General features: G+C 46.1%; 1 non-coding gene across 1 annotated transcript; it reads right to left on the bottom strand.

Annotated features, from left to right (window-relative positions):
* Positions 1-2,078: 2,078 nt before the first annotated feature.
* Positions 2,079-2,150, bottom strand: trnad-guc (transfer RNA aspartic acid (anticodon GUC)). Its single transcript has one exon. It is a non-coding gene; the product is annotated as a tRNA-Asp (tRNA).
* Positions 2,151-22,615: the final 20,465 nt, after the last annotated feature.

Below are 22,615 nucleotides of genomic sequence, written 5' to 3'. Positions count from 1 at the left end.
CTGCTCTCTGTATGGGGAATTTGCCTGGAATAGGCTCCAGGGGAGCCTGACTAAGATAACTGGTTGGACGATGGATGGGTAATTAATATCGTTTCAATCTGACAGACAGCACTTTATTAAACTAGCAATAAAATATCACCTTTCTATCCCAGCAGGTCCTTCATATAGAAGCTTAAATAAATCCCTGAAGGTGCAGTTTTCAGTGAAGCATTTAAACGCAGGTGCTGCTCGAGGAATCAGCTTCATGCATCAGTTATAACAGCGTTACGGTAATGCACCGCTGCAAAAGTACAGACACGGAGCGGCCAATGCATCTTACGTAAATCGGTAATAACCAATTACCGCAATCGCAGGCATAGTCAGAGCGCAGATATGAATGACTGGAACTGCTAGTTTATCAAACACGGCGGCACTTAGTGCTCGTCTAGCCGAATCAGGTCGTTTCGAATGACATTTTAGTGATTTAGTGATAAGGAGCTGATATGACAAGATTGCCATTTGATAGGTACATAAATCAATCCTACTTTCGACTCCGTTGTAACGCATGTTGTATATTTCAGTTGCGTTAGTATGGCTTAAGTTTATTCAGTTTACTGGATTCTCTGCACTTTAATGAAGTTATATGTGTATTGTTATATAACTGTACATCATTGTTAGTTACTGCTATCCGCTGTAAAGGTAGATACAGGTGCAAGACTTTGCAATAACGACCTAAAAGCAGTTGTTATGATTCCAGGGAACGCGGCTGATTTTTAGAGTCTATACATCATGAAGAAACGGCGATCGTGTGAGAAAGACTTATTCTGTACGGATGACAGGGCCAGCATTTCGGACCCAAGGGAAAGGCTATTGTGCATCGGAAAGAGACAAAATCATATCATTATATAGAAAACTCGTCGTAGTATTTAAAAACCAAGTAACTAACACTGTTATTAAGTGCGGACTTTAAATCAAGTGGTCGCGGTCGTTTTTATTTGCATAAAACTTTAAACGTGATCTTGAAAATATAACGCTTGCAACAAACATCCATGCATAGTGTGTTACTGCGAATGAAAATACGCGGGTCACAATTTATGATCCAAGTGTATAATGGTAAATAATTAAATAAATAAAACCGCAGGCTTTCACATCGAGTGCACCCCAATAACGTTTCATTGAAATGTCCATGTTATGTACGCCGGGCACTGATGGATGCAGGCCTAGCGATCTCTATAACAATGCCAAGCAAAGAATGTCACTGATTTACCAAAGCGGTCAGTTTTCGGGGATCCTGCGGCAGCTGGGAGAAGAAGAATCGGGCAGGTTTCAGAATCGGCGAGCGCTCGGATAAAAGGCACCGATTTCCCAGCCGCGCTTTTCTTTTCGGAACCAGCAGAAGTGCCCTCCGCACCATCCTCGGCGCTAGGACACGCCGGCCACTTTATTACCCTAAAACAGGGAGCATACACCGATCTTCAAAGCCAAACTTACCTTGCCGATTTTCGCTTAACTGCTTCTCAAACTCATCGAAATCGGACATTTTTCAGTCCGTACTAAAGACGTATTGCAAAATAAGCAGAGGTCCAACAGTAGGCCTTTGAATGGGCTACAGGCTGCATTGGGTTCTGCTGCTTTTTCTTCCGAGTCGCCTGCCCCTCCTCCCCCGAAGTCATCGGCTCTTCCTCGGTTGTATCACACACAGGTTCGGAAACATTCGATGCGCATTACCGTCCCCTCCTGCACTGGAGGGTTAAGGACAACGTGATTATATCGAACCAAAATTGAAATGTGCAAGTTGACTTTCCTAGTTATACGTCTTCATTTTTATTCTGGGTTTAACAACCATGAGTTTATGACGTATTTTACATGATTAGTTGGCGACTGGACCTTATTGTTTATATCTCTTATTAAGGATCCATCCATCCATACATCAATTATCAAAACCACACACTTACAATCCGAGTCTAGTTTCATATGCTGCGCTGCTGAGCGACCCGCAGAATATTATGCATGAGTACAAGTCACAAGCCCCGTTTCCACTAACACGGGGCCGGTTCTAGCTTGGTGCCTTTTGAGACCGAGGCAAAAAGATGCAGACTCTCCCCGTCGGGGAATCGAACCCCGGTCTCCCGCGTGACAGGCGGGGATACTCACCACTATACTAACGAGGAGATGTACGCGCACTACTTTTACATCTTCAAGATAAACAGCGGATGACTACTAACATTTGCGAGTAATCAATGACTGAGCTTCATGTCATGACCATGGTGCTCAAGAGAAGAAAAAATACATAATGTACGTCCACTGATACCAGAACAACCATATAGCTTTATACTAAGACGATGATTAAACGGAAAATTCCTTTACAAAACACTGCCACAAAATCATAGTTTCGCAATATTACATCGTGCAACGGGACACAGTGTAAGTACGTGAAGTCGGTAATTAAATCAAGAAAAAAAAGTGAGAGGAAAAGAATACTTTTCTATTATCATATTTTTCTAACTGGCCAAACTGAGTCATATTTTGATTATACACACTAACAGAAAAACAGTGCAAATCTCCGGTAGTCCGTTTCACTTGCGCTCCGCTATGGGGCAGTAACAAGCAGAGCTTAAGTGTGGAAGGAAAAAAAAAACACAGGACAGCATCAATCCCAACTTCACAAACGCCGGAGATCGAGATGCTGTAAGCATGACAATTAACATCTTTATCCAAGGGAACAGCTGCAAGACACAGATGCCGCGCCTAACAAAGGTAGGATCGATTCCGAAGTTCAGGCATTTACAGACGCGGACTCTTCTGGAGTTGATTTTTTTCGGGAGATACGCATCAACTTCAAAAGTATGAACCGCATTATATCTATATCTGTTATGACGTTGTAGCTATTGATACTGATGCATCACAAAAATAATTTAAATGTTTTTTCATTCTGACATATGTTCGTTCGGACGAGGATTTTATTATATGAGATAAGTTTTAAATGAAAACTTTTTTTAATCTATATGATTAATTCTCGAATCTAAGCCAGACTTCACATAAATCATTCATTCATAAATATAATGGAACATACAACATCCAGGTATCCATGAAATTTATGATCAGGCTATACGTTTGTGATAACAACAAAACAACACAACATGTATATTTACAATATATGGGCCTATTGTTTAATATTGCCTCCAAATTATAGCCAGACAATAACGCAATAGGCCGACATCAAACTATTTTCATGTAAAACAAAAGTGCTGGCAGTTTGCTTGTGCTTACAGACCCCGCCTTGAGCCCATCCAGAAAGATCCCAAAAATAACCGACAAGCAAAGGTTGTAACAATCTGAGCATGTTTAGTTTAATGTAATCAGGAGCCGAATTAATAACGCGAATAAATGATCAAACCGAAAGTCTGTAGTCGGGAATATCCGATAACGTCTTTGACGTGCAGTTAAGATAGTCAGAGGAAAAACCTTGTAGTTTACTTATATATATGCCTAAATATATGAGTGTGTCTCTCCGGTGATTTAATGATGAATATAACGATTACATATCAAATCACACATTAAGCAATTATTATATTACTAGGTTGAACGTTTTCACTATGTCTGTCGTCACCTTGATTTCACGATTTTGACTATTCTTCTTATCCCAGATTGAACAAGTCATTGTGGCGATGCAAGATCCCGACATGGGGATAAAGATGAAGAATCAAAGACTGTTAATCACAGTGATTCCACATGCGATGACAGGTGCACGATACATATTTTACTTTTTAAAAATAATTTTTCATGCCGCCCGGGTTGTCTTACACCCGGCCGTGCAGTGTCCCGGGGGCCGGGTCCTAATGGTCATTTAAGCCCTTCACAGGAAAGCCCATACATCGGCGGTCTTCGGGAATCCTGTGCATTAAGACTGTCATCGATCTCCTTGCGCTCATATTTATTTATGTAATTTATTTATCGAGTTCAGCGTTTTTGATTTATGACGGCTTAATGCATTTCTCGACTCTAACTAGATGCCTTCCTCGCTATGCCTTCCCAGGAAATGATATCGTGGAGTGGCTAATTCAGAAGTACTCCATCATGGAAGAAGGTAGGGCCGAGAAGTATGTAGGGAAGCGTTACCTGGTGCTCTTATGTGAGGTTAATCGATTGTTTTTTTCCCTTCGTGACGACGATGGCGCCCCTGCTGGCGAAAGACGTCATCAGGTTTTTTTTTTTTTTGTAATAAAATAACAGAAATAAACGAGTCTTTTGAATAATAAATACAAATGAAGTAATAGAATTTGTCATCCATACAACAGATTAGCCTAGCTGCATTTATGTGTAAGCATATGCAATTCACGTGTCTGACAGAAGCATGTTCTGTTCCATTGATATTGCTGAGCCTGTGAATTAATAAATGTCAGAATTGAGCTTGTCCATAACATAGACACCCCATTCGCCTGAAGCTTTTGGGATTTTCTTCCCCTGGCGTCAATTTATCTGCTGAATTATTTATCTTTCTGCTGAGAGGCTATTAGTACAAATAATCTGTAGGCCAGTCCCGAGTCGCGCCGCTACGCATGCTGAGCTGTACGGTTTGATAGTCCCGATGCAAACTTCGCTGATAGCCAGAGGCAGTCAGTCATGCCTGGAGAAATATCGCTATCCGTCTCCCTCATTATGCACTTCTGCAAGACACTGTTGTCCTGAATTCCCGGGCGATGCAGATGAGGTTTTAAATAGCAAGGGAGCAGATTTCCCTGATTTACAGCCCAGATTGGAAAAGAAGTCGGAATGGAAAGGAGGGGACTTTTAGGCAGTAGATGGCAGATGCATTAACAGACTTGAATGGGCAAAAAACCTGTTGCCCCGGTAAGCAGTTACCCCTCCCTGTAAACACTAGGCTTCCCCCTAGCAGCGCTGTTGCTGCGCCGGTCTGAAACCCCCGGGAGCGCCTGACTGCCAATGGCCGCGGAGGCAGCCGGAAAGTGGAAAGTCCCAATTACTCGTAATTAATTATAGTTCCGATGAGGAATGCACCATCCCCGCGGCTTATTCTGTGCACCATGTCAACGTTTTTTCCAGTTACTTGCTATACCGTAAAATAAAATATAATATGCCTACTCAGTTTCTAGTTATCGTGTGTTCTACTGTATTCCACTGACAAAAATTTAGAGAATTACTATGCCTAAATCTGGGCTACGAGTAGTGGATTTGTTTGAGCTTTGAGTAGTTTACGTGGAAATGAGTGACCACTTTGTGTGTTTTCAGAGGCACTTCATGTGGGGAATCTGATCGTGAAGCACGGCTACATTTACCCCCTAAAGGACCCCAGGACGCTCGTCCTGGGGCCCGACGAGACGCCGTATCGCTTCCAGGTAACCTAAAACCACGGTTTCTTCAGATGGAGGGCAGCGCGAGAGGGTGGTGGCCATGTGGGGGGGCACGCATATCGAAACTATTCGTTGGAGAGACTGCGGAATTACCGTGTAGGACAGTATTTCTCAATCTGGTCCGGGCTCCAGAGCTGAGAGGGTGCAAAAACGTAGACTGTCTGGTAGGGAGCTGGGAGGGAGCAAAAACGTGGATCATCTGTGTGTCGCCGAGGACCGGATTGGGAAACACTGATGTATGAGAACCAATGCCAGTTAAAGTAGCAAAATGCCTTCCACCCGCCTTGTCCCTGACATGTTAAATCACAAAGCACCTTTGTCACGCTGCTTCTGAATAGTTTCAAATGACAGCATCTCCTTTTTGCTAGACTCCGTACTTCTGGAGCTCTCAGCAGTGGCCAGCCTCCGAGCTAGATTACGGTGATTACCAATTATTAATCATGTGCTCGCCTATTACATCATTACTTCCCTTTACTAGAATAATAGAAAAACACAGTTTCTTGCCATGTCTTTCTTTTGCTCTTCTAAAGCGATTTATTTGACTAAGAAGAATATCAGAAAGCAAGGGCAGCTGATAGACTATGAAAAGGTAAGAGAAAATTTTTATTTATGTACATTTCAATGCTATTCTTATTCGCTGGTCTGAAGCATTGCTTGATGAGATCATGTGATAGCTGAATGCTCATGGGAGTTTTACTTACACAAAATATTATGAGGGTAGAAGGAAAAATGATTGGTTCAGAGAGATAACCAATTAGATTGTACATGAGGTGGATCCGAGCAACTAGAGGAGGCAGGAGCAACCAATCAGATGTCTTGGTCCTGCCTCCTCTGCAATCTGATTGGTTATCTATCCGAACCAATCATTTTCCTTCTGCCCTCAGAACATTTTTGTGTAAGAAAACCTCCCACCAATTATGCACATAGTAGGATCGCACATAGACATCCACCAACTTGCCGCCATGTTGCGTCAGGGTCAACGCATTTTAGGTTCTCATCAGTAAGAGGGTTTGTGAATCCGACACTGCCAGCTGATATCCTGGGAGGGGTTCGGCCTGTGAGTCATAACGTGAACCCATGCAGCAACGCAGCCAGCCGTGCGACCTGGCAATGTCGCATTTAAACATCGTCTCCGCAGGACAGCTACAACATGTTGCACAAACGGATCAACCACACCTGGGACTTCGTGGTGATGCAGGCGAAGGAGCAGCTCAGGTAAACCCCACCCCAGCCCGGGAATACTGTCGCATCGAGCTATGAAATCAATTTCATAAATGCACACAAGGGGACAGATGAGAATGGATGAATAAATCTCGTATTAAGAGGATGATGATGTTACCTAAATTAAAAAGTAACATGGTGTGTGGTCATAATTTCCCTCCTATCTGTTAAATCAGACCTCAGCCTAAACACTAGAGTCGGAAATCCATTTCTAAGTGAAAAAGGAAACAGAAAAATGAAAACCCTACCTTGCAGTTCAGTGATTACCGCTATATGCTAATTACCCAGTATGCTTTCTGACTCTCCATCGACTGCTCTGCTCCTACCAGGGCAGCCAAACAGAGGCGCAAGGCGGACCGCATCGTGCTGGAATGTCAGGAACAGGCCTACTGGCTCGTCAACAGACCGCCAGTAAGCACCTCCCCCGAAACCCCTGACTCCCTACATCTGCCCCGGCGAAAACCCAGTATGCTGTGATTAGAGTAAAGCACACACTGGGTAAACCTGAACTCAATGCACCTTGGCAGCTCGAATATCGCCTCAGGCTGGGGGCGATTCTAGGATTTTTTTGAGGTTGTGGGGCAGAGTGGTGGCTCTGGGCCTAGGGATCTGTGCAAGCAAGTGGAAGGTTGTTGGTTCAAATCCTGTGAATGCCCAGAGTGATTCTACTCCGTTGGGCCTTTCAGCAAGGGCCTTAACCTGCAATTGCTTTGTCCTGGGTATGACATTAATCTACATGCAGGCCTGTTAGGAGATCCTTCAACTTACAGGGGAAACTTGGCAGGATTGGCAGGAAGGCATAGGCAGGGTCCCATTCCCCCACAGAGAGCTGGGGGGTTGTGCAGTTCTCTCCCACGACAACGGGTTTGTTCAATGAAGGAAGGCAAAGGAAACATCTGTAAGGACATATGGAACATTTCCGGTATAATTTTCGATCTCCGTCATCTCCAGAGCATTGAGCTCAGCAAAATTCACGGGGGGGGGGGGGGGGGGGGGGAGTTTTATCTTCGTTAAGTAAGACACACAGAGTGTCTCCATGCATACTTTGTGGGGGAGGAATATATCACTTCAGGCCTGATAACCCACTACTGCTTCAGTGTGATCATGAAATATTTACTTAGCTGGGAAGAAGCCTATGTTCTGTGGGACGAGAGCTTTCAGAAGACAGACAGGACAGCAGGCTGCGGGAATGAGCAACTGCACCCTCGCTGAGTGTAATTTGGAGTTCATGAATAACACAGGAGAGTGGAGAATGAAAGTGTGGGACAGGAGCAGAGTGTGGTGTGTATCTGGCTTAATCCCGGCCGTCACTAGGGCCCCTTTCTGCTGGGTGCGCAGCATCTCTCAGGGCTAATAAGCATCAGCGTTTATGTGGGCCATTATCCCCATCCGGGGCGGCATCAGGAGGTGGGAATGGCAGCCACGCAGCTGCGGATCACATCCTAAATTCAGCTTATTTTGCAGATGTACCTTTTATTGAGACTAGAGCAGTTGGGGGTTTAGGGACTTCTCTCAGGGGTCCAGTGGTGATGTCACTCTGCTGACTGTGGGATTTAAACCGGCAACCTTCCAGTCATAGGCGGCGACTGCCAACCCGCTCAGCCACACACCACCTTCATTGATGAAACCCACCGTTTTGACGCCAATTAGACGGAAACACAGTTGAGCCAAAAACCACGCAGCGTAGGGCCCCCCAGTCAGGTGCTGCTCGTGTTTAAAAGGCAGGGACGCTCTGCACTCTGGTACGGCCAGGTGGACGGGGGAAGCTGGGGGGGGGGGGGGGATTAAAACCAGCAAATGACAAAATGGCCGCTTCCTGCCTCCTTTCTCTTTGCCCGAGAAACACGAGACGCATCGCTAAGACTGGTGATGCTTGGATCTGGGAGAGAGGAGTGCGAAGGGACTGGGAGACGGCCTGAAGCTAAAATGCAGACATGCTGTGTTTGCGTCTCCCCCCCCACCACCCCCCCCACTTGTTGGGCCTTTTAAACGAGCTGGAAGAGGATCCCACCTCCGGAATACCGGATCCATTATCTGACCTCTATTCCTGCGGCTCAGGCTTAATGCTGCATGTTAGCGGAGAGATAATGGATGTAATTGCAAATAGCAGCGTAATAATTTGCCAAATAGTCTCTCTGCTGTTAAGTCCTGAGCTGATCTGAAGCACTTTAATTGGGATTTAAGGAAACCATGTTAAATCAGATTGCATTCAGTATCGACATTTGGTTAGTTTATTCTGTAAAGCAGGGTACCCCAGTCCTGATCATGGATACTGTGTCACCGACTGGCCCTCCAGGACCGAATGGTCCTTTTGGAAAGCTGTCACACTGTCCCCTACTGGGCAGTGTCGCCATGGGCTGTACCCAGTGGCATCATGGGAAATGTGACCAGTAGTGCTAAGGGGTATTAATGCAGCGTTAGACCGGCGTCAGTCTGCTTGAGAGAAACGAGCTCACTCTTCATCTGAAGTTCAGCTAAGGATTTCTCACCCTCTGATTTTCTGCAGCCGGGAACATTCAGCGTTCAAGAACAAGGCCCTGAGCGAAGGAACCGGCACAACTCCCGAGTCCAGCTGGTCTGAGCTTTTTATTAAGCATATACATTTTTTCCGTAATGCCAGTACCTGCTGTTTATCGCCTCTGTCAGTCACAGGACCGGATCCGGGCAAACAAGAGAGCCGCTCGGGGCCTAGATAAGATCAAAGTCATGAAGAAAAAATATGTATATTAATATCTATATATATATGGCAGCTATAGGCAGAATAGGCTGTTGCCTTGGGCCCCCAAATTACCCAAGGAAGTGAAGTGATAATCAGTGTTTTTGGTGGGAGGGCATCCGAGGGAAGCTCGTGTGTGAGTGTGACAGCACTTCGTTGTGCTCATCTTTCTGTCTCACTTCTTCCTCACTTCCTGCTCTCGTTTTCCATGCTAACGTAAGTACGTCAGCAGTCCCACAATACATACTCGTAATAGTGCTATATTATTCATGGTTTCTAGACTGGATGTCTGCTTAGTAAAGCCAGGAGCTGAGTGTGAGCAGAATTCCTACTGTCTGATTCCTTGCATGTGATTCGCTCGTGGGAGTTTTACCCTCACAAAAATGTTCTGAGGGCAGAAGGAAAAATGATTGGTTCAGAGAGATAACCAATTAGATTGTAGAGGAGGTGGGTCTAAGGAACTAGAGGAGGCAGGAACAAGACATCTGATTGGTTGACCCCCCCCCCTCCTCTAGTTGCCTGTATCCACCACTTCTACAGTCTGATTGGTTATCTCTCTGAACCAATGAACCTTGTGCCCTCAGAACATTTTTGCGCAAGTAAAACTCCCATAAACATGTGGCTTATATCATGTTTAGAGACGGTTTTGTTTCTTCCTTCTTTACAGAACAGAACGCGGACTACTACAAAAGAGAGGTAAGCCTGAAAGAATTTAGAGTGAACCTATTTCAGCTGATGGGATGGTTGCCAAGAACAACCAAAGAGGGTGATTAAGTGGGCTCTTAAGAATGCTGTCATAAGAAAATTGCTTCGGAAGGATCTACATCTGTGTTGTCGTTTTCTTTTGTTGGCTCTCAGATATTGACAAATTCTGTTTAAAGGTACAACAGCATGGCTCTTATCAGGGCTTGGATGTGTACCATGCTGTGCCTTTTTTCTGACTCTTATATTCCCCGTGTGATTTTTCATGGCTCCCGACACCAGATTGAACACATCAGGAAATCCCTGGGCCGCTCGAGGGTCAAGTCCTCCATCTGCCTGGAAAGGTTGGATAACAGCCTCCCCCACCTACCCCCCCCCAACACCTGTGATTCAGCCTCAGTCCCAGCATAGCTGGGGGACCACTGGTTCGACACCAGTCCACATTAGTCCCTAACTGGGGGATATCTCTGGGTATTCTGTATACTGTGCCTCTGATTGGTGGGGGGGGGGATCTATTTCATGTTAATTCTGACAAAAATGCTGGGGACTGCTCTTTGTGAAAATCTAACCTCGTTATTTCGTTCTTTCGTCCATCTGCCCATCCATCTTTCACCATAAATCTCAGAGTCACACATATCCTGGATTAATGATGCCTAACTAATATTGAAACCGGTTGACTATTAAACTGAATTGAACTGTATTTAACTGCAAATAATTACTTAATATTGATCAGAAGGTCGCCGGTTCAAGCCTGGCTTCAGCACACTTGTGGGTCCTTGAACAAGGACCTTAACCCCCAGGTTCCTGGGAGCCTCTACGGGCAGCTGCCCTTTGCTACCAAGCTTTCTCTCACCTATGGAGAGCAAGATGGAGGAGATGAAAAGAGAATTTCCTTATAGGGTTCAATGACGTATAATCATTTCGTCACCATTTCGAGCTCCAGTTTGCTGGAATATGCCAGCATTGAACCTGAATATTTGATGACTTGCAAGGATTATAGAAAGTAGGACTAAAACTGGGAATGGCTGGTCTTCTGTGTTCAGCTTCCTTAAGTTCAGCGAGCAGTACCTGAACCATGACCCCATGATGCAAGGCTGCCCCCCCAGCAACCCCTGGATAACAGATGACACGGCACTCTGGACGCTGAATGCCGACATGTGAGTGTGCGTTACCGCGCCCCATCCTGCCTCTTCAGGGCCACACCCCCAGAGGTGACTGTCGTCTCTTCACTTCCACGCCTCCTGGTGCAGGGTGGAGACACCCACCAAGCTGCGGGTGGAACGATGGGGGTTCGGCTTCACGGAGCTCCTTAGGGACCCTCTGGGACGGTGCAAGTTCAGGGAGTACCTGGAGAAGGAGTTCAGTGGTGAGCAGCATGTAGACCCCCCCGCCCAAGTAGATCAGCTTCATGGAGGCATCGTCAGCAAGTAAGAATCATATTCATTATTTGATCACTGCGGGCCTATTTGGGCAGTGTGTGACTCAGCAGATTGGGATTCATTGCAGGAGGTCATCAGCTCAAATCCCAGAGTCAGCTGAGTGACCTCACTATTGGGCCGTCGATCAGTTACTCCAGGGACTGACTGACCCTGCCCTCTCAAAAAAAAAAAAAAATAGGATCTAGCATCTGCTAAATTAATAATCATGATCCCTCTATGAAAGGCAATTCTCCTCCATATTGGCATCGTGATGAGCGCCTCCTGCAGGTAGCTGATGCATGCGCTGTTTCATTCACAGTGGAGAACCTCTGTTTCTGGGAGGCCTGTGAGGACATCCGGCACGGCGAGAGCGCTACGATCCCGCAGAAGGTGGAAGAGGTCTACAAGTGAGTGCGACCTTGTGGCCCAGTGGGACAGTTTGCATCCCAGTTGAATTTAGAGCAGGCCCTGATGTGGCACTTGCTTACTCCCAGTGGGACTGCAAAGCTCAGGCTCATCACTTCCTTCCCCCCAGGCAGTTCCTGGCCCCGGGAGCCAGCAAGTGGGTAAACGTGGACAGCAAGACCATGGAGAAGACCCTGCAGGGCATGAAAAGCCCACATCGTTTTGTCCTGGATGACGCCCAGATGCACATCTATTTCCTGATGAAGAAGGTAGGAGCATTAACTGTGCACAGCCATGAAAGTGGATGACAGCTTCATTAAAACGGGCTCTCGGCCTCTCCTCTCACCCTCAGGACTCCTACGCCCGCTATTTAAAGTCCGATCTCTACAAAAACATGCTGGCTAGAGCCATAGAACCACAAGAGACCAAAAAAAGGTAAAACTATTATCTTCTATAAAAGGGGTCTTTCTGTAATATATTCCATGTATTTTATATAAGGGGATAAGACTCATATTGGTGTGGGATACACACAGGTTCTGTTTCTGGGGTTGTTAACGATTAATTCCAGGGATTTTTGGGCTTAGTGTGAACTGCTGGCTTCAGCTTAGCTTCGTCACTAAGACTACACAGAGTTCTGTAATGTTAATTGCTTTTGCGTCCCCTGTGATGCTCTCCAGTTTCTGTTTGTAATTCCACGGTAGTCAAGGATTTTCCAACATGGCTGACTTAGAAAAGGCAGTGCCACAAGTGTTAGCGGAACGCTAACATGTTCTCCTTCCCATCATGCCCCAGTGTCTTTCCCTTTGTGAGACGCCAGCGGCACTCCAGCCGTAACCCTGCCCTTTTCGCCCAGGCCTTAGAGGACAACGGCAAGACCAAGTCCCTGGGGTCACCAGCAAGTCCCACAGCAGCCTGCTCTTCCTAACACTGCCTCCTGGGGGGGGGATGCACTCTGAGCTCACTGCTGCCCCACAGAGGCTGTTTGGGGGCGGTGCTCTGCTGCTCTATTTGACGCAGTCTTCCAGGATTTTTAACTTCGGATGTATTTTTATTATAGTGTCATGTTAAATAAGAACAGACTAAATTATGGTTTAGATCAGAAGTGAGAAAAGTCCTGTGTCTCTATATATAGGAAAAGTTTATTTCATTAGTAACAGACAAACCATAGTTGAGCCAAATATTGCCTTATTACTAAGTAATAAACATCTGCATACAACTTTCACTGAAACAATGGTTGTAATAGATAAATAGCCATTTAAAACTTGGCATTTAGCTCAGTGCTTATAATGTGGATTGTGTCCCATATTCCAGATCAAAACTGTGCAGTTTCGAACCTGCATCATGTCTGCTTCAGATTCCAGCAGCTTCTCTCATCCTTTGTTCATTTACTTCTTCAGCATTTCTCAATAAATTAAGCAAGTTTTTAATTCACCTTTAGTGGAATTCTGTCACTTAAATACCAAAATAGAATAACACAGGTGTCGTACTTTTCAACCATTTTTCTTTTGGCTTATAAACGGCATGTGCTACTCTGAGATCACTGACCTGCTGGAGATGTGGTTCGGAACCGCAGGTGACCTCGAGTTCTTTTTTTTTTCCTCCGTGGAGGGAATCAAACAACAAAAGAGATTAGCCAGAGATCCACCCTGCACGGACTTGCTGGTATGATGGGAACGGGACCTAGATTTACTGGAAGCACAAAGAGAGCAAACTAAATTCTGCCCAACAGACAGGCGGAACAAATCGCTACAAAAGGTTTCAGTCACCTGTCTCCCCTGCCAGGACAGCACCTCCCTCCCACAGCGCACCAACAATACATTATACTATTATACCGTGTCTTGGAAAAGTATTGGAATCCTACTTAGTGTTTTAAAAAGCAGCACATTTCTAAATTATCTATATCCCAGTCCCTGAAAGCTATAACTAAAGATTACTGAGGGTAAGATGAATCTCTGCTGCATCTCATAAGTTCATTAAAAATCGAAACTTCCTTTCTTTCAGAACTGAATTTTCTGCCATGTTGGTCTTTAAAATTGTCCATTCGGCTCCAACAAGCTTTCGAACTCCAGTTTGAATGAAATATTGGGCTGCGAATGTGAAGTAGACAGGGTCATGGTGAGGAATGCGTCAGGAATATGGGGCGTGTCTGGAAGTCTGTGTCCATCACCAAAGCCTGTGATATTCATTATTGGCGGTTTGTTTATTGGCTGCTAAGGCTCACAATGGAAGCTCAATACTAAGTGTTTTGAATTACTGAAGTTTGCATGTTGACGGAGCCGGGATGGATGGATGGATGGATAGATAAATGTTTAATAATACATGCAGTACAAGTGTCAAACTAACTTTACCAGACAAGCCCATTAAAACGAGGCTCTCAGTTTCTCTTGAAATTCTTATGTAAAAAAAAAAAAAAATAATAATAATAAACTACTTTGCATGTTACTTTTTAATAGATTTCCTTTTTAAAAAATTAAATCTGACTACGCAAATCCTTCAACTCCTACACTACCCATCAAGGCAATCCTCAGGATTCCAGCAGCACAGAGTTAACTGATGTTCTGCGCGGTTCTTAAAAATGCATGAAACTCGCGAGATAAAAATAAAACAACCGCAACAGAGAATACTGAAATTCCGTCTTCATATTACTGAAACATACAGGATTAAGAGACAACATGAAGTTGGGAAAGGGATTGGTGGGGGGTGGGGGGTGGGATTAAAGGCACTGTCAGCATAACATCATAAAGACGGCACCGATGTCCATTTGCCATGGATTATGTTGTATTCTGCGACTAAAAAGGACCCATAATCTGATTAAGTTCACATCAGACTAATGAGTGAATCTTCTCTGACAGCATTACTGACGCATAGCCCGCCATCCAGAGCTGCATTAGTGCGTTATGGGTTTCTAAGGCCCACCTTAACACAGCAGGGAAACACGTGCTGCTTAGTACGCTATTTCTCGGATCTGTAACATCGTAAGGTCACAGTACAACGTCGTGTCTTTCTGCAACTTTATAGCAGGGCTGAACAGCCAGGTGGCATTTTGGGCATTTTCAAGGTGAGCCGATGGGTAGGCGAGCCGGCAAAAATCTTGGGGAACCCCCCCCCCCTTTCCCAGTCAGCAAAATTTATTGCACAGCAAAAGTTATGGAGACCCCAGCTCTGTAAAATTTACTGTGGGAGTCCAAGGAAACTTTAAAAACACAATATCTCAATCTCCGGAGTCCTTTAAACCTAAAAAATATACAAAGAAATCTATGCTGTGATTCTGCTAGAGAATTTGGGCCCCATGAATGCATATCATATTGGGCCACAAACCCACACCAATGCAGTTATGTTCCAAGTTTTTTACTGTCCTAATCTCCCCCCCTTAACTGCGCCCCAGACTTGATGTTCCACGTTACAATTTCAACCAAATGTTGTGTGTTAAAAAAAAAATTAAATTGTGCACCAAAATTTTTTAACATGAAAGCAAGCATTAATAAAACTTAATCAAATGTTGATTTTTTTTTTTTTATATATAGAATTTCTCATTGTTTTGCTGATATCTGGGAAAACTGGGTTCATGGATCGGGATGGAAAGGCATGTTCAACGCACATTTTTTTTTAAATATTGATTTCCAGCAACTAATAAGCAAATCGAGGGAAATCTGCAAGGTACAAATCTGCAAGGTACAACAGAACCGTTCATCTCATTTCTACCCCGTCAAATCGCGTCCCAGGCTTTCTGGACCTCCCACTGAAATGCATTCAGCGACATCCACCTAAACAATTGCATTACCCCGGCAACGGGACTGCAGTAATCTCATTTAGTCTGAGAATTTGTGTGTCAGAAGGTAGAAAATTAGGATACGGACACGTTGCTCAAAGAGTGCCACGGAGTCACCAGCAGTATCATCAAACACGCCATTTAATACAATAATTTTTTTATCATTGTTTGTATAAATACAAATGATTCTTATTAAACAGCATGACTGACTCGTGCAATACAAATAGGCATATGCATCAAAACCTTTATTAGATTTCAGAAATCACAGAAGAAAATCAAGCTTGGCAAAATAAAAATTATGCAAAATTATCCAGTATATTTCAGCCGTTTCTATAAATGTACGCTAAGGTGGTACTTGCCAACGCCGAAACAATTCTCTCATCCAGTCACAGTGCTCTTTAAAATGGAGATACTTTAATTTATTTAAGGTTGAGTTAAAACACGACATTTAATATTCAGAATAAAATCAAAATCTGATAAGGGATTCACATCGTTTACCGTTTAACTGGTATGTCCATTTTCGATAGGCTTGTTGGGTGGGTAAAAACCCTATTTAACTGATCAGGGTCACTTAGGCAAGTTCACCTTAATTAAAAACAAAATAACTAAACAGCACATAACTAGTCAAAGTGTAAACTCTGCTGTTGGCAAAAACTGTACGGCTGGACCCCCAAGGGCACCAGCGACTGTAGGGCCTTGCTTGGCCAGTAGGGGGCCCCCTTGCACGTGACATTGCAAGGATTTGTAAGTTGTAGGGCGCAGATGGGAAACGAGGTGGGGTAAGAAGCATTTAAAGTGCGGAGCCACATACAGCCATGGGGGTGGGTTTGGGTTTCTAGCACAGCCTGCAAAGACCAGAATAAGTTCCTTTCCTCAACACACTAGCGCCCCCTTGGCCAAACACGACCCATGGTCACCTTGCAAATCATTAAGCTGCCCTGAACCCCACTCTGCTTTCAGTAAGTGCCATTTAAAAACAATGATATACACACATTTTCAGGAGAGCACCTGTGAAGTCACCCCCCCACACACACACACACACACTACTGGCATTGTTTGGCACCCGACCCATGTAAACCTGACCCCGATTTGCATAATTTATTCAGGTATATATCAGAAACCAGGGTTTCTGCCACCTAGAGGCTGTACGGCGCAACAAGAGACAAATCGCCATCAAAAACACAGGACCTGGAGAATCACCCGGGGTGGGGGGGATACATACTGTCACGTACTGGCGTGGGTGGGGGAGGACGCAGGCAGTGTGGCAGTCAGCCAATGGGCGAATTCACGAGAAAAAACACTGTATGTTAAAAACCGCTAGCATCCAGCATGAGAGAAAAAGGTCAAAGCGAGTCAGGGTTTTTCCGGGGGGGGGGGGGGGGGGGCAGGGTTGGTCTTACCTACACTGGCATGGGAGGGGTGGGAGGCATTGGTTAATGGTACAATGTGCAAGACAATTATCTGGGAGAGGAAAATTAACTTCCCCTAAAGTAAAACTAAAGTCACAAGAAAACTGTGGTACCCTCTGTCAATAGACCACACTCAAAAAACTCTGAGTAAAAGAGGAACGTTATTGGCCTGGCTAATCTCTCTCTCTCTCTCTCTCTCTCTCTCTCTCTCTCACACACACACAGCTTGAAATGCTTTTTACACATTTACACTAATGTATATCACAATGCTACCAAAGCTTTGCAAATGACCACAGAGCGGGACTGACACCCAAGTGTGTGTAGAACCACACACACACACACACACACACACACACACACACACACACACACACACACACACACACACACACACACACACACACACACACACACACACACTCTCTCTCTGAAGTGCTTTAAAAACATAACGGATAAATTATTTTATGTGCAAACTGGGAGGGGGCAACAAAAAGTCGCAAAACACACATGGAATCGATCCCCTCCCCCATCACAACCAACCCTCGGTGAACGAAACCAGAAAGTCAGTCATTGGCATCCCGGGTTCCGGACTTTGCTGAAATGCACGACCGGTGCGGGTTCTGGCGGGGGCTGACTGGGGGCAGGGGGGGTTGGCCTGGTGAGCAGCGCGGCAGTCGCCTTCCACGCATCACGTCTGTGCCAGCTGCAGCTCCTCCAGGCCGTCTTTGCCCAGGTGGTAACGGGCCAGGTCCTTCCGCGTCACCAGTCCCACCACCTGGGCACCGGGAACATGATTGGTACGTAGAACAGGGCATAGATAGCTGGTTATGTTATGAGGGAGGGGTGGGAGTAGCACAGGAAACCAGGGTGATAACCTTGATCTAGATGGATGCCCAACGGCCACTGGCTGAAAACCGATGCAGTAATTTTCGAATTTTACAATGAGAATGGAGATATGTGCTGGAGATGACGAAGGCCTGAGGACCTCGCAAGGCAGACGCACCTGGTTGTCACTGTCCACCACAATGAGGTGCCGCAGACCAAGGGCCCTGAACAGCTTGAAGACACGAGGAAGCGACGTCTCCTGAAAAAGAGGCAGAAGAACACAGTCGCAGAACATGACTGTTTAGTCAAATGTGTCTCTGGTTCTCAAGGACCAAGACCAAGGCTGAGACTGAGACTAGTACCTGCGTGACAGTGTAGGGGGTGGGATTCATGAACTCCGTCAGGTCCATCATGCACTCCCTCTCGTCTTGGGACACATGGATGGACTGGATCGGAGGGAAGCGAGGGTAGGCATCCCGGAAGTCCTTCAGCTGCAGTTTGCGCAGATTGAGACGAGAACGAGCCCGTTCCACAAACACCTGGTTGAAAAGAGTACACCGGTCACAACGTGGATGAGCACACTTCTCATTGGCTTGCTGCACTGACATTCGCAACCGTGTACGCAGTAAACAGACCCCTCATTGGTCAATCGCACTGCCAGTCACATCCAGGTATTCAATAATCAAACCCCTCATTGGTCAGCTGCACTGTCATTCACAGGCATGCATATACACCAAGCACCCTGATAGGTGTTAGTGTGGACAGACATGCTCCTTATTCAGCTGACCTCTGCAGGAACCTTAGGTCACACTCACCTTGTGTTTCAGGAGCACGATAAGCTGGGAACGCAGGATTAAGCCACAGATTTTCCCTGGCTAAGAGCACAAAATTCAGATTAGCAAAGCCCCAAAGTACATCATGTGACAAATCTCCAGGAAAACAAAATCACCCCTAGTGGGAGGGACATACCTCACAGCCATCACTCAACCCGGAGACTACAGGGAACCCGTTGTGATTGGTCGAGGTGTTGCTGAGCACATCCACAATAGTGCCCACTTTCTCCACCAGGTTGAAGCAGGTTACTGGAGAGCTCATAACCTCCCTGAATGGACAGACACACCAAACCTGAATATACAGTGAGAATGAAGCACCAATGTCTTGCTAAAGGCGTGTACTGGGCTCATTGAAGCATTAGCAGGGAAAATCCTGTAGGGGGCAATATACCTGGCAGTCAGGGAGTGGGAGGTGGCTGGGGCATCCCAGTGCAGGAAGGGCACACTCTGCAGCTTGATGTGGATGTCGTATAGCCCCTGTGGGAAAATTCGAGTCACTCAGAAGAGCTTAGGATCACATCTGCACAACATTCATAAGCTGCCACCCCTTGAAGTTTTACTTCCTCTAAGCAGATTTGCTGGCACATTGAGGAACAGAGAAGCGAAACGAGCTGTCACAGCATGATGTGCCACCTTAAGTTAGACAGCTGTGCAAAAACAACGGAAGGGTTCTCAAAATCAGTCACTGGAAGGACAGATGAAAAAAAGATGGCGTCAGACTGGTGGCTAGCTGCACCACCCACACCAAAAGCAAACATGAGACCGGAGCAGTTAACGAAACACGACTGGCCCGATTCCAAGTTCTGCACGGTCTGAAAGGCGATGAGCTCATCACTCACTGACAGGCTCACACATAATGCCAAATGGACCAACCCGCTCCAACCCGAAACGTCAACACTGACCTCCACGAAATAATCGCCCACGATCTTCGCCGTCATCAGAACCAGCATTATGGGTAGGCCGTAGGTGACATTTCCGGTGGCTTCCACCATGATGACAGTCAGGCTGAGGGTCATCCTCACGATCCCACCTGGCAATAAACAGACGCAAACCCGAAGCCTCATGTGCCTCCATGCACCTCTAGACGAGCTCTGAAAAGCAGGCTGACCGCGGACGGACACTCACCAAGCTGGGCGGCGGCTCCAATCAGAGCGTACTTCCCAGGGTCGGCCAAGGTCTGTCAAACGAAACGCCACAAATCATAAAACATGCTCATTCAAAAACTTCGAGGGGGCTTTACTTCCAACAAACATTATGTTAAACTACATCTATGCCGACATGACGCTGGGCGGCCCAGGAAATCGATACAGCACTAACCAATAGGGCACCTTCAAAGAGTCACGTGACTGCTTAAAGAGTAAATCTGATTGGACAACAAAGAGGAAATCAATCTAAAGCGGGTGTTGAAGGAGGCCCTCTGACTTCTAAAGACCCCGTTCAATTTCCTTAATATATCAAAACCTGCAGCGTTTCCATTAAAGTTCTGCACAAACAAGCAAATTTGTTGACAAAGTGAAATTGCATAAAGGGTGTTTCCATTAAGTAACATCATGGAAACAACACCTGCAATTTATGATTCCGTGCCTCAACATGGATTGAGCTTTTCATGAGATACGAGCTCTAGAACCAAGTCATCGTGTCCTACACAGCAACAAGTTCGCAAAATCGGCTTCCATTTCAGTTTTGCGAATCGCCACAAAAACCACTTCAATCAAACTGAAAGCGTTTGAGGGCTTGTCCTCCTGAAATATAATCGTACCCATTAACGGATTTTCAGTTTTGCTTCTTCAAAATGTGCAAAAAAATCAAGGTCAGTGGAAAACGTCGCCACTGTGAGGTTTCTCTCTGCTGAGGGAAGAGTTCTGCTATCGTGACGGCCCCTCCTCCGCCAGCGGACCACGCCGCCTCACCGGCTATACGGCGCTTCCCCAGGAACGGCGACCCGTCCTGATGTACCTGTATGGAATTGTGCGGCGTAATGGAGGCCAGCAAAATGCCAAAGAGCCGCCCCCAGGCGGCGCCGATGAGCAGCGAGGGGATGAAGACCCCGGCGGACACAGTCAGGCCGTATGCCCAGCAGGCCAGGAAGAAGTAGGTGATGGTGAAGATTCCCAGGGTCACGGGATTGTAGGAACCTGCCGGGGGGGGGGGGGGGGGTGGTGGTGGTGGAATTCATCACCTAAGTCAGTGTTTCCCACGTTTTTGCTAAAATGTTGATCATGTAGTTGATCCCCAAGAACGCTAATCTAGCGAAACCAGCTAGTTTTACTTGATTCACCCTTGTAATGAGGATACAGGTGTACAGAAATTATTTCATGATGAATGGCATTTTTCATATGATCATTTCCATTTTTCTACCTGGTGTAAAGTGCAATTTGGAGCCGATCAAGACCAAGCCATGTTACTTTGGTATGTCTTTCATCCACTAGAGGGCATGGATGAACACAGTTTAGTGCCGTTCGAACTTGCCTACGGTGGCATTCGTCAGGGCACTTGAGAAGCGCTCCTGTTCTCCCCAGGCAGGGTGACAGTCCCCCCATCCCAAATGAGGGAAGCCTTGAATAATTGAGGAGGATTGTGTGTATGGGTTTAGCTGTCTGTCTGGGAAAACAATCAGCCAGAAGCGGCCCGTAAACAAACCTACGACACGACAGAGGTGGCAGACGAGTCTGACTGTTCAAACAGCTGCCCCGGACCTAGCCAGCCTGTCACCAATATCAAACACAGGTGTTCATTCTAAAGATGGACAACGGACTGTAATTATAATCTCTTCCAGAAGAAGGGCACAACAGGGGCGACCAATCCGGCTTCAGGTCACGACCCATCCTGCCCTGAAACACGTGCTGGAAACTCCACGGACCTGCGGGGCTGTGGAACAGGCTGCGGACACTCCTCTCCGGGGTGTTGAAGACGATCGTGGCCATGGAATTGTACTCGCCATCAGCACAGAACAGCTGTGAGAGGGATAAGTGGAGGTTCAGGCCTGAGGACAGGATACACACCCTCTCAGCTGTTCAGCCAATGAAATCACAGAGAGCCCACCTCCAGCTGCCTTACCTGCAAGGGGTATTCCTCCAGCTGATCCTCCCCCAGGGGCTGGCAGTCGTTGGAGAAGTAGATCATAGTGAAGAACACAGTGGCCGTCACGGCAGCAACCAGTATGGCCTCGATCACCTGCAGGCAGGGCCGGTGGATATACCTGGGGATGGGGGGGCATGGTGGCTCAGCTAATGATTTTGTTGTGGGACAACTTTCATTTGCATCAAACCAGTGTGGGGCAGTTTCAAGGTCAGCCCCACAGTCTCGGGATATATTTATTTAATTATTTAATTTCAAGTGTTAAGATGCCTAAGTTTCAGACAGGCGTGACACAGTAAAAACCAAACAGGCCTCACTTACGTGCACACACACAGGCAGAGGTACGCACACACACACACACACACAGGCACACATGCGCACAGAAGTACGCACACACACACACACAGGCACACACACGCACACAGGCACACGCACACAGGCACACCTGATCCTGAGGATGGTGAGCCAGTAGTTCAGGACGTTGAACAGTGCTCCCAGCAATCCACCTGCGGGGGGGAAAGAGACATGGGCCCGGCATGAGAAAACCAGAAACAGAACCAGTCCGTTAAGATGTAAAAGAGCAAGGTTTGGGTTTCCACAATAAGACGCTCCCTCTCTCTCTCTCTCTCTCTCACCGAAGGCTCCCATGACGATAAACAGAGGAATCTCATACAGGTAGTACTCCGTGCTCTGAGGGGGGGGGGTAAAAAAAAAGAAAAAAAAATCAATACCCAGAATCCTCCAGTCAAACATGCAAATGACAACATCAACAGACCCTACAGGACTACACACATGGGGGCACCTCTTGTTTGCCTCTTTTTTTTGTATTTAATTTTATTTTATATATATATATATATATGAGTAATTTCTTCTATTTTCTAAAAAGTT

This window comes from Brienomyrus brachyistius, unplaced genomic scaffold, assembly GCF_023856365.1.
Source record: "Brienomyrus brachyistius isolate T26 unplaced genomic scaffold, BBRACH_0.4 scaffold380, whole genome shotgun sequence".
Classification (NCBI taxonomy): domain Eukaryota; kingdom Metazoa; phylum Chordata; class Actinopteri; order Osteoglossiformes; family Mormyridae; genus Brienomyrus; species Brienomyrus brachyistius.
This window is presented reverse-complemented; position numbering and strand designations above follow the sequence as displayed.